General features: G+C 38.6%; 1 pseudogene; it reads left to right on the top strand.

Annotated features, from left to right (window-relative positions):
• Positions 1 to 11,445, top strand: part of LOC122454032 — a 43,333-nt pseudogene extending 31,888 nt beyond the window's left edge.
• Positions 11,446 to 12,975: the final 1,530 nt, after the last annotated feature.

Below are 12,975 nucleotides of genomic sequence, written 5' to 3'. Positions count from 1 at the left end.
AGAGAGCTCGGCTCTCTGGCAGATAATCACAATTGAGTTAGTGAGGGACATGTATTCTCATATGCCAAAAGTCAATCTCTTTCTCTCTTCCTCTCCTCACAGTCATGGAACTTGTTCTCAGTAGCCTGAGAAACGGAGCTCATAAATACCAAACATCGCTTTTTCAGGCTATGGTTCAGCTAACAGAGAAATCGGCTTTATCTCTGAACAAAAGTGTTTCCTTTACAACACTGGTCCCCAGTTCCTTGCCCTTTGGACTTTTTCTCTCCAGATCACAGGCTTTAACCCAGGCTTGTTAGCCAAGGTCCATTTAGACTCATCTTCACCCAAATCCTAGGTCCCAACCACTGATTCCCAATCCTGACCCCAATGAAAATGTGCTCACCTGCTTCTGCATCCCACCAAGCATCTAATTTCCTCCCAGGAATAGGAAATAAGCTATCTAGGCTGATGTGCCTGATAAGGACATTTATACCTTATCTACATTTATATTTTGATTAATAAAAAACCTTCCTTTCACAGGAGTTAGTCCTTCTTAAGTGAGAAATACTGCAAATATCTCAAGCAAATACACCTTTGAAAATTCCATCTCTCTGTATATTAGAGTGGGTGTCACTATCTCATGAAAAACAGCCACAGTTCACCAATAAACACTCTAATGAATGCATTTTTTGGCACATTATGTTTCCTTCCATTCTCATTTCCCAGTTGAATTTTAAAAGATTTATTTGTTTTTATAAAACAAAATGATTTGTCTGTCATCTTTGTTATGCATCTTATAGAGAAATTATAAAAACCCATGTTTGTCCTCCATCATTCTTCACATTACATTATTTTACTCGTTAAGCAATACTTTAAAACGTCCTAGATTTACTTTTTCTACTCCGGTTACAGCAGCTAAGCATTTGTCTCAAGAGAGCCATTCCTCAGCTGCCTTATCTGTTTCTGAGAACCTTACTAGTAGATTCGGCTGTGTGGCCACATAAGGTAAGGTCATTCAAGCTCATCTTGTCAAACTTGTCATGACCCTTAGCTCTCACATCACAGAATTTCCTTTCGTGCATTCTTAGCAATTCCACACAACAGGGTATTTTAGCATCTGCTATGCAACATCATAGTCTGTAAATTGAGTGGGTGTTTCAACAGAATTTCCAGCATTGTAAAATTGTGGAGCATAATAATAAACAGACAAAGAAAACAGTGGCTCACCTCACTTATTCTACCCCAAGGTGGAAAATTCATAGCAAAAGGAAATAAAATCCTTTCTACCCATGGTAGGGGGTTGGGGACAGCAGTGTGTGAGACGGGATAAAAGCCACATTTCCTCTAGCCATTCAGAAAATATCTTTGTTTACCACTGCAGTGTTGCCAAGGAAACAGCAACTACTCATGACATCACTTCGAGATGGCTATCACAGATACCATAGCACTGCTGTTTAAATGTTACACTGATTCTTGTCCTTCTCTGTCTTTCCCATTCCCTAATGGAAAGGCAGAAGGATCACCAGTAGCCAAAGACTACAATAAAGGAGGAAAACCAGATTGTTGCCTATATTCAGCTACATGTGTATTTGTATATATATTTCTTTTTAGATCAATAGTGATGAATCAATTGTGCTTTGAGATTAACAGTCAAAGTTCCTCACCTGCCATGCCTTTCTGAAAAATCTCATATAGGAAATAGTGGATTCTGTTGTCGATGCTAAAGAAGAAAAGGAAATATCCTGATCCTTTTCTGGATCACCTCAAACCATCAGTTCATATCTTTGTACAGCTTAGTTTAGTTCAGTCACTCAGTCATGTCAGACTCTTTGTGACCCCATGGACTGCAGCACACCAGACTTCCCTGTTCATCACCAACTCCTGGAGCTTGCTCAAACTCACGTCCATTGAGGAAGTGATGCCATTCAAACATCTCCTCCTCTGTTGTCCCCTTCTACCACTGCCTTCAATCTTTCCTAGCATCAGGGTCTTTTCCAATGAGTCAGTTCTTCGCATCAGGTGGCCAAAATGTTGGAGTTTCAGCTTCAGCATCAGTCCTTCCAATGGATATTCAGGACTGATTTCCTTTAGGATTGACTGATTTGATCTCCTTGCAGTCCAAGGGACTCTCAAGAGTCTTCTCCAACATCATAGTTCAAAAGCATCAATTCGTCAGTGCTCAGCTTTCTTATAGACCAGCTCTCACATCCAAACATGACTACTGGAAAATACATAGCTTTGACTAGATGGACCTTTGTCAGCAAAGTAATGTCTCTGTTTTTTAATATACTGTCTAGGTTGGTCATGGCTTTTCTTCCAAGGAGCAAGTGTCTTTTAATTTTTTGGCTGCAGTCACCAACTGTGGTGATTTTGGAGCCCAAGAAAATAAAGTCTTTCACTGTTTCCACTGTTTCCCCATCTATTTGCTATGAAGAGATGAGACCAGATGCCATAAAGTGATGGGACCAGATGCCATGATCTTAGATTTTTGAAAGTTGAGTTTTAAGCCAGCTGTTTCATTCTCCTCTTTCACCTTCATCAAGAGGCTCTTTAGTTCCTCTTCACTCTCTGCCAAAAGGGGTGGTGTTATCTGTATATCTGAGGTTACTGATATTTCTCCTAGCATGCAATCTTGATTCCAGCTTGTGCTTCTTTCAGCCCAGCATTTCACAAGATGTACTCTTCATATAAATTAAATAAGCAGGGTGACAATATACAGCCTTGATGTAATCCTTTCTTAATTTTGAACCAGTCCGTTGTTCCATGTCCAGTGCAAACTGTTGCCTCTTGACCTGCATACAGGTCTCATGAAGCAGGTGAGATGGTCTGGTATTCCCATCTCTTTAAGAATCCTCCACAGTTTGTTGTGATCCACACAGTCAAAGGCTTTGGCATAATCAATGAAGCAGAAATAGATGTTTTTCTGGAATTCTCTTGGTTTTCCTATGATCCAACCAATGTTTCCAATTTGATCTCTGGTTCCTCTGTCTTTTCTAAAACCAGCTTGAACATCTGGAAGTTGTCAGTTCACTTACTGTTGAAACCTGGCTAGGAGCATTTTGAGCATTACTTTGCTAGCATCTGAAATGAATACAATCGTGCAGTAGTTTTAACATTCCTTGGCACTGCCCTTCTTTGGGATTGGAATGAAAACTGACCTTTTCCAGTCCTGTGGCCACTGCTGAATTTTCCAAATTTGCTGACATATTGAGTGCAGCACTTTCACAGCATCATCTTTTAGGATTTGAAATAGCTCAACTGGAATTCCATCACTTCCACTAGCTTTGTTTGTAGTGATGCTTCCTAATGGCCACTTGACTTCATACTCCAGGATGTCTGGCTCTAGGTGAGGGATCACACTATCACGGTTATCTGAATCATTAAAATCTTTTTTGTATAGTTCTTCTGTGTATTCTTGCCACTTCTTAATATCATCTGCTTCTGTTAGGTCCATACCATTTCTGTCCTTTATTGTACCCATCTTTGCGTGAAATATTCGCTTGGTATTTCTCATTTTCTTGAAGAGATCTCCAGTCTTTCCCATTCTATTGTCTTCCTCTATTTCTTTGAATTGATCACTTAGGAATGTTTTATCTCTCCTTGCTATTCTTTGGAACTCTGCATTTAGATGGGTATATCTTTCCTTTACTTTAAGAATATAAGTCCATTAGCATTGAAATATTTCAATCAAGTGTTCCTCTAGTTTATTTATTGATTGGTGACCATGTGCAAGCATCAGTAAATAAACGTAGGTGCTGTGGATGTGGAAGCCTGGCTGGTACACGGAGATTAGACGGCAGGGGATCATGGACAGAAGCAGGGATACAAGTTTGCAGACTGTTACAATAACAGCTTTTGCAAAAGGTAATTGTGAACTAGGAGAATAAGTAAGGTGGTGTGTTAGTTGAATTTAGATATATTTCTTTTAGAACTCACAGAGTTTCCTTATAGATGGAATGTGGAATGTAAGAAAAAGAAAGAAGTCAAGGGAATTTCCAGACAAATTAGTGGTTAGGACTCCCTGCTTCCACTGCAGGAGGCACAGTTTCCATCCCTGCTCAGGGAACTAAGATCCCACATGCTGTATGGTACAGCCAAAGAAAAAAGAAAGAAATAATTTCATTTAAAAATTACGTTTTAATGAAGAATTTCATTAAAAAAAAAAAAAGATTTTTAAAAAAGATCAAAATGACCTCAGGATCATATTTGTATTTTAGCCCAAAAAACTAGAAGAGTGAAGTTGTCTTGCATATTGCAGGGAAAGACAAGGGAGAATAGACTTGGGATGGGAAAGAAGACAAGTGTGTTTTGTGGGCATGATAATTTTGAGGTGAGTATTCTATTTCAAAGTGGAGGTGTGTAAGTATTCCAAGTGGATAACTTAAGTGGCGTCCCATGGAGGGATCAGAACTGGAAAAGTCATCAGCTTATAAATAGAATCTTATAGCATCAGACTGGGACTCAAAGGTCTAATTTTAGCTGGCATCTCGTGAATCTTTACTGTGTGCCAGCAACTGTTCTGAGTGCCTTGCATGCATTGATTCATTTAACTCTGACAGCAATTCAATCCAATCAGGCAAATAAATACTTTTATTATCATTATTTATAAATAAACTGAGAGCAAAGAGAGACTACGTAATGTGTCCCAAGCTGCATTGCTAGTAATGTCAAAGCAAAATTTGAACCCCAGCAGTCTGAATCCACAGTCCTGCTATTAACCATTATGCTACTAAAGCATGTGATATGATCCTGCTGAAAAGAATCTTACAACTTATAGAAATAAAAGTAGCATACATGAAAAAACACTAAAGATTAATTAGGTACTAACCTATTTTGGCATTGACTATGAGGCAAAGGAGTTGAGAACATGTGTGAACTTCCAAGGCAATGGAACACAGCAGTAATTAGCTGCTTCACTATGATTAAATTACACAATGGCAATCTGAAAGAATTTTGCAGGTTCCATAGATATCCAGTTTATAGTCATAGATTAGCTTAGTCACCGGTATTAACAAGCTTGTAACAGCTAATCATTTAGATATTATGTACACCTTGTCATACTGCCTAACACTTTTGTAAAATTTCACTGTTATTTAAGTCTTTTGTAATCACCCTTCATAAATAGCAGTGAAGAGTGCTACTTACAGGTTCATTGTATTAACCCCTTGTCTTCTAAATAGACACTTATAGGCTACGTTCACTTCATTCTACATAATAAGTGAGAACTTAGGAGCTTCGCAGGAATTCCAATTAACTCAACAGATATTTATGGAGCACCAAATTGAGACTGGTAATGTACTTAGCCCTGTGAGAATATCTTTGACCTAAGATTTTGCAAGTTCTGTACCAAATTGTGCTGATTAATTTCTTTCCTTTGAATATAAAGCAGGGGTCTCTAAATTTCTGATGAGGAAACATTTCTATTTTTCCTGTGCAAAGATGACTAACTTCTAGACATCTGCTGTTTAATACTGCCTTTGTGGACAGTGCTGGGAGTTTGTGTTGTGAGAATAGACTCCCTAGAAACATTTTCTAGCTCAAAGAATTATTTGAACAGAGTAGTGTCTACAGTAGCAATGAATGTTTCTTTTGTGTTCTAGGTCAGTGTTTAACATTGTCCATGGATCAATCCAGCCCATCACTTGTTGTTGCATGGCCTACAAGCTAAAACTGGTTTTTCCATGTCTAAATAGTTGAAAAAATAGAAAGAAGAAGAATATTTCATGATGTGGAAAAATTATATGAAATTCACATTTCAATATCCAAAAATAAAGTTTTATTGGAACATGGTCATCCATTTATTTACACGTTGCCTATGGCTACTTTTGTACTATTCAGCAGTAGAGTTGAGTATTCATTACAGAGATCATATGTCTTGCAGATATTGGTCCTTTACAGAAAAAGTTTGCTAACCCCTGCTCTATATATTTGAAGAAAGAGTCAGAACATAATTTGGAATATAAAACAGTCATTCATTATTGTATTAATACTTCTGTCCTTGAAGATCATAACCCTATGTAGCAAAACCTAGTCAAAAGTACGAGGACTGTCTTTATTAATGAGCTAGAAAACAGAACAACATTGAAACAAACCAACAAATCATCATATAGAAAAATTAATTTGATGCAGTTCTGAGAGATGGCTTCCCCGGTAGCTCAGATAGTAAAGAATTCACCTACAGTGCGGGAGACCTGGGTTCGATCCCTGGGTTAGGAAGATCCCCTGGAGAAGGGAATGGCAACCCACTCCAGTATTCTGGCCTGGAGAATTCCACGGACAGAGAAGCCTGGCAAGCTACAGTCCATGGGGTTGCAAGCAGTCAAACATGACTGAGCGACTTTCACTTCACTGCTGAGAGAGAGCCAAATCAGAATTACCATGGCTGCTTCTTAATGACTCTTTACACGTCTATTAAGAAGGCTCATTTCTAAAAATTTCCAGATGGAAATTCCAGGGCTGAACACATATATTCGTATTAGACATTTTTTTCTGTAGAAGAATGTGGTGAAGAAGGCTTTATGGTCTAAGGACAGAGTCCTTGGACTTAAAAGCAAGATGATTATTTTACAATTACATAAGGCTTTGACTCATCAAAATATTTCAAAATTTAACTATCTCGTCATACACATAACTAACATTGGCAAATTAATTATAATTATCTTTTTGTTTGAAATGAGGAAACTGGCCCAGAGCATCATTGTTGTATAATTTTTTTTAAGCTATTGAAGTTAGAGTCAAACCCCGATCTTCTTCCCACTCAAGATTCCAAGCAACAGTGTGCCTTATCTGGAAACAGAAGTGAGAATCCTTGACCAAGCTAATCTCACTGGAATGTTTCTTATAAGATCAAATTATATATATATATATATATATGAACACACTCTGAAAACTCTGTAACATACTTTATAAAATGAAGGAGAAAAGAAAGAGAAGAAAAGAAAGTAATTTGCTTAGCTCAGGTAACTCGGGTAACTGGGGGTATTCACCCCTCTTCCAGTCTGTGTTCATCCTATTAGCCAAGGTTAATGGAGGTGAAAATAAAAATCATTTGCTATAGGAACCAATACTTTTGGTCATCAAATGTTTTAAGCTTAGTCGGGATGAATTTCACACCAGAAAGACCTTTGCTTCGCAACTGCATTGCTCTCATCTTTCCTCTAGTGAGTAGAAAAACAAAAGCTTTATACCCACTGTAACAAATGCCAACAATTTAAGATTTCTTTTTACAGCACATACATATGCTAATATCATGAATGTTAACACCACAGTGTTCCAGATGCCACTCAATCTATGTATTATTTAATAAATTGCAAGTGTACTGTACTGAATAATATAATTGATAAAATCACCTTATCTTTGGACTTCAGTGAATTGTTTGTGAGATGGTGTTGTTCTTCATTACATGCCTGAATGCACTCATTAACTTCAGAGTGAACAATAAGCCTAAAAAAGCACAAAGATGGTGTACCTGAACCAGCAGGAAGTCTACATTTCAACCACCGCAGAATCTGGCAGGTCTAATCCCTGAGAAGGAGCATGTTCCAAGCATTGTACCTACATTTCACACTCAAGAGGTGATTTAGCTTTTTGGTTTTTAAAAAGTGAGGAGTGAGAGCTGACTATCCTTAATTATAAACATAAACCTAAGATGGGAAGGTTCTTAAATTCACCTGTTTTTCAAGTTATTAACATATTTTACCTGTGTTGTTGAAATGCCTAAGCTCATTTCCAAATTCATTTTCCCTCAAGCTGTGCATACACTTGCCTTAAAATAGCACCACATTCCTGGGAACTTCTGAGGCTCTTTCCTTCTGTCTTTGATGTCTGATAGTATAGGATGTACCCAGCTAGCCTGACAAAGGCTCTGCACAAGGGCTATGCAGCTTCATCCCTGTTGGAAAGAATTTCTGAGCCAGATTTGGCTGATGTAAAGGGTTTATTTTTCTGGGTTACCAAGTTTTAAATAAAATCCATTCACTAATTCATTCACCAAATACATATTAAGCACTGGAATATCCCAGGCTCTGGGGATAAAAAGAGACAAATAGAATAGAATAGACCAAGTCTCTGTTCCCCTGATTCTCATATTAGTGGGAGTAGAAGGGGAAAGACAAACAATAAACATCTAGTATAATAGGTTTCTAGTATATAGGTTTCATTATAATGAAATATAATATATATAGTATAATATGTATGATAAAGTGCTAGGGTGAAAACATGATGTGATAAGAGTTCAGGATAGTAGGTGGAGCTGGAAATACTATGTTACCTAGAGTTCTCCAGTAGACATTAATAATGTTCCCCATTACTGCTGGTTGCCCTCTTTTTCCAGGAACACTAGAAAGTTATACTTGCTCACATTTCAAAAATTGATGATATGACTTACTTTGGCCCATGAAATATGAATAGAAATGATATGTCACTGTCAGGCTGAAGAACTGGGGAGCCAGTGTGCAGTTCTCGGAGGTGTTTCCCCCTGCTGTGTCTGTGCTTTAAGCCTCATGTTGAAATAGTGGCATTACAACTTCTAGTTTTTAGTCTCGTATCTAAGAACTTTGGAAGCCACCAGTCCTTTCCACACAAGAAAACAAGTTGGAAAAAATGAAAAATCAACAACTTTTCTTAGATCTAACAGAAAATTCAGGTCACAGGACAAAAAAAAAAATTCCCCCTAAATTGGAGACACAGACAGGTGGATAGAGAGAATCACAACTTATGGGAATAAAAACCTGCACGTAGAAACATCCACAGGAACCAATATTCAATCATTTTCTCAGTCATGACTTACTCTTTGCAACCCCATGGACTATAGCCTGCCAGTCTTCTCCATCCATGGAATTATCCAGGTGAGAATACTGGAGTAGGTTGAGAAAGCCTAAATAGTAATTGATGGAATTGCTCAATATGGACAAATGAAAAAGTCCAGGTTTAGTCTTAGGAGGATGACCCTACACCTTAGTGAGACATATCTCTAGGAGCCCTACCAGGTTCTCACAGCGAAAATCACAGAAAAATTCCCTGATGCTTCCAGCAGGGGAGGAGAGAAAAGTAACTATTTTGAAATAAACCCAGAGTACTCCCTTTTTATTAGCAAGGCATGCCCTCAAGAGAAGCTATTTTACTAATAGCTTAATTATTAGTAAAAACTATTTTAACTCATAGTTAATCAACTTGAGTTTATCAGAACCTAAATGATCTGGAATAAAGGAAATGCCCAATTCCAGCTCCCTCCAGCCTTTCTGCCTAAACTAATGGTGAAGGGGATTGCAAAGCACTAGTGAAGGTCACAGCCCAAGGGTACAGGCACAGACTCATTAAAACCTGGAAGTCAAAGTATGGAACTATAGTATGCTTTTTCTCCCCGTGCCCCTTACCACAATATCAATAGGGTTCTTGTGTAATAGGTAGATACTATGGAAAGAACTACAGGCCTCAGAACCTATTTAAGAAAAAGTCCCCAGGGAAACCCAAAGACAACAGGAGAGGCAAAAACAAGGGCAACAGAGGAAATTTTAACTTCTGACACCAACAGTTAGAGCAAACAATAAAGACAGTCTAGCAAACAGCTAGAGCAAGCAATAGGCAGTCCAGCTTTTAAACAGATAAACACAAAACTCACAGTAAAACCTATTTACCTCAGTACCTTTTACCTAGTACATCATGTCTGGTTTACAAGAGAAAATCATAAGGTATACTAAAAGACAAATATACATATATAGTTTGAAGAGACAAAGAAAGCATCAGAACAGAAACAGACATGGCAGAGATGCTGGAATATTAGACCAGAGTTTAAAGCAGCTATTATTAATATGTTAAAGGAATTGTGATGCTGGAGAAGACTCTCTTGAGAGTCCTTTGGACAGCAAGCAGATCAAACCAGTCAATCCTAAAGGATATCAATGCTGAATATTCATTGGGAGGACTGACGATGAAGCTGAAGCTCCAATACTCTGGCTACCTGTTGTGAAGAGTCAACTTTTTGGAAAAGACCCTAATGCTGGGAATGATTGAGGTCAAAAGGAGAAGAGGGCAGTAGAGGATGAGATGGGTAGACAGCATCACTGACTCAATGGTTATGAATTTGAGGAGATATCTCAAACTTCAGGAGATAGTGAAGGACAGGAAAGCCTGACATGCTGTAGTTCATGGGGTTGAAAAGATCAGCCATGACTTAGTGACTGAACAACAATAAGGGAAGTACAATGCAAAAAGGTGTACAACATGCAAGAACAGATGCATAATGTAAACAGAAAGATGGAAGGAAATAGATGCTAGAAATTCCATCCTATTTACAAACCCCGCTCATATTCAAGGGCTTATTTTTCCAAATAATCACACAGAGTATACACAGGAGGAGGTAGAATTTTGGGGGCCAGCTCTAAATGCTGCCTACCAGAGGGAGCAATTTGATGATGATTTGAAGTAGAGAAGGGAGAAGGACGCTATCTGACTTATGTTTTCCTTTTTTCTTTTTTTTTCAAACTTTAAACTTTCTATTTTGTATTGGAGTATAGCTGATTAACAATGTTGTGATAATTTCAGGTTAGCAAATGAGATGATAATATGCATGCCTGTGTGTTAAGTCACTTCAGTTGTGACCGACTCTTTGCAACCCTATGGATTGAAGCCCACCAGGCTTCTCTGTCCATGAGATTCTCTAGGCAAGAATACTGAAGCCCCCTCGGGTGGCACAGCTGGAGCGGGCGGAGCCGAGGCGGCGGTGGCTGAGAAGGCAGCGATGGTGGCCGCGACAACGACAGTGGCTCTGGAGGCCGCAGTCCGGTCCTGGCTTTGGCCCCAGCCCCGCCACAGTGACGCTCGCTGAGCGGCTGGTGCTCTTGGCTGCCCTCCTGGCCACGGCCTTGGACTACATCATCAGCACTGACGCGCATTCAGAGGAGTGCTTCCTCCAGCGGGTCACCTCGGGCACTAAGATGGGCCTCATCTTCCAGGTGGCCGAGGGTGGCTTCCTGGACATCGATGTGGAGATTACAGGGCCTGATAATAAAGTAATTTATAAAGGAGACTGGGAGTCCAGTGGGAAAAACACATTTGCTGCTTACATGGATGGAATATACAACTTTTGTTTTAGCAATAGGATATCCACCATGACTCCCAAAGATAGTGATGTTCACCACTGATATCCGGGAAGCCCCCAAATGACAAGACATGGAAACAGAAGCTCACAAGAACAAGCTAGAAGAAATGATTAACGAGCTGGCAGTGGAGATGACAGCTGTGATGCGTGAACAGGAATACATGGAAACTGGAGAGAGAATACACAGAGCAATCAGTGACAACACAAACAGCAGAGTGCTCCTTTGGTCCTTCTTTGAAGTTCTTGTTCTAGTTACTGTGACATTGGGACAGATCTACTACCTGAAGAGAGTCTTTGAAGTCTGGAGGGTTGTTTAAAAGCCTTTTCCCCATAATCCCAAATTCATAATTCACTGTTTACCAAACATCTTGGTCATAATACTGTCACTAGTTTCTGTTTTTATTTTCTGAACTGTATCTTCACAGCTTTTGTTTTTTTGTGATTAATAGATACTATTAATAGATTAATAGACACTTTTTTAAGGAAAGCTATAGTGAAAATTTGACATTTGATTGGCATAAATTCATATTTGAATTCTGCCTCCATTATTCAGGCCCTTCCAAAACTCAAACACTGTAAGCTGAATACAGGTGTTGAGTCCTTGGTTTTCTTTCCTTTTGTTTTCATAATAAAATGCAGTTTGTTCAGGATAGTACTTTACTGATAGTACTTTACTAAAATGACTGCATTCTTGGGATCTCTTATCCTGCAATTCAGGTCACTAGAAAGATTCATTTTGTTGAGAAACAACAGTCTGAATCTTGACATTTTCTATGCAGCTTGATGGCAGAGCTCTGTGACTAGAGTATGTAACCAGGTTGGTACTTTTACACTTTCTCTCTCTTGTTTTTGCTTTAAAGATAAGACTTAAACTAACAACCTTTACCCCCCACCCCCAAAGTTTCACTTTGAACCTTAGAATTCAATCATCTCCACTTAAAATTGTTGCCATAAGCAACTAATAACCATTTTTTGGTTTCTGCCTAACCTTGTAAGAAGTCTATTAAAGCCAGTTCTCTGCATGTTTCAGCAAATGGCAACTCTTTTTCTTTCTATGCTGGCACATCCACTTTCTCTACTCTTGGCATGTAGGAGATAGGCATTCACGTAATTGGAAAAATCTGGATTTCCGATGCCAAAGGGTTAAAGCCTCTTGGATTTCTTTGCAGTGATACACAGCCACTATTTATTTTTGATCAGTGGCATTTTGGTCACTGTTTAATTAGGGTACTGAATATCACTGTCAGTACTAGGCTTTTTGTTTTTGTTTTTCTTGGGTCTTTCTTTTTTGGCACATGTGAATTTTGATTTGTATAAAATGAAATGACTTTCTTTGGTCTCTGATGATGGGTTTAAAATTCAAGGAGCATCTGGTTTTGGTGTGGGGATGATCCAGGATTATGTTGTGACTGATGTATATTGGTTACTTGTACTTTTTTTTTTTTTTATCTTTGCAAGGGGAAAACTACAAGTAATGAGTTTTGTATAATTAACTTAAATTTGTTACAGGTTTTCATGTCCAGGATAAACAATTTTTCAACCTTGGGTCAAAATACTTGCAAGTTTAAGGTGATTGCATTTTACCCTAGGACAACTGTTGCATGTCAATTTGTGTGCGTGTGTGCGTCCAGACACTTCAAAACTGAGTTAAAAGATGTAAATTTAAAATTGGTTCTGTATCTGATCTGCCCCAGGTTCAGTAAATAAACAGTTCTTTTTAAAAACAACAACAACAGAAAAAAGAATATTGGAGTGGTTTGCTATGCCTTCTTCCAGCAGTTCTTTTTGACCTAGGGATCAGATCCACGTATCTTATGTCTCCTGTATTGGCAGGAGTCTTCTTTACCACTCGTGCCACTTGGGAAGCCCACTAAATAATCAATTCAACAATATAT

Source organism: Cervus canadensis, chromosome 15 (genome assembly GCF_019320065.1).
Source record: "Cervus canadensis isolate Bull #8, Minnesota chromosome 15, ASM1932006v1, whole genome shotgun sequence".
In the NCBI taxonomy this organism is placed as follows: domain Eukaryota; kingdom Metazoa; phylum Chordata; class Mammalia; order Artiodactyla; family Cervidae; genus Cervus; species Cervus canadensis.
Note: the sequence above shows the minus strand (reverse complement) of the source record. Positions and strands in the feature narration are given on the sequence as shown.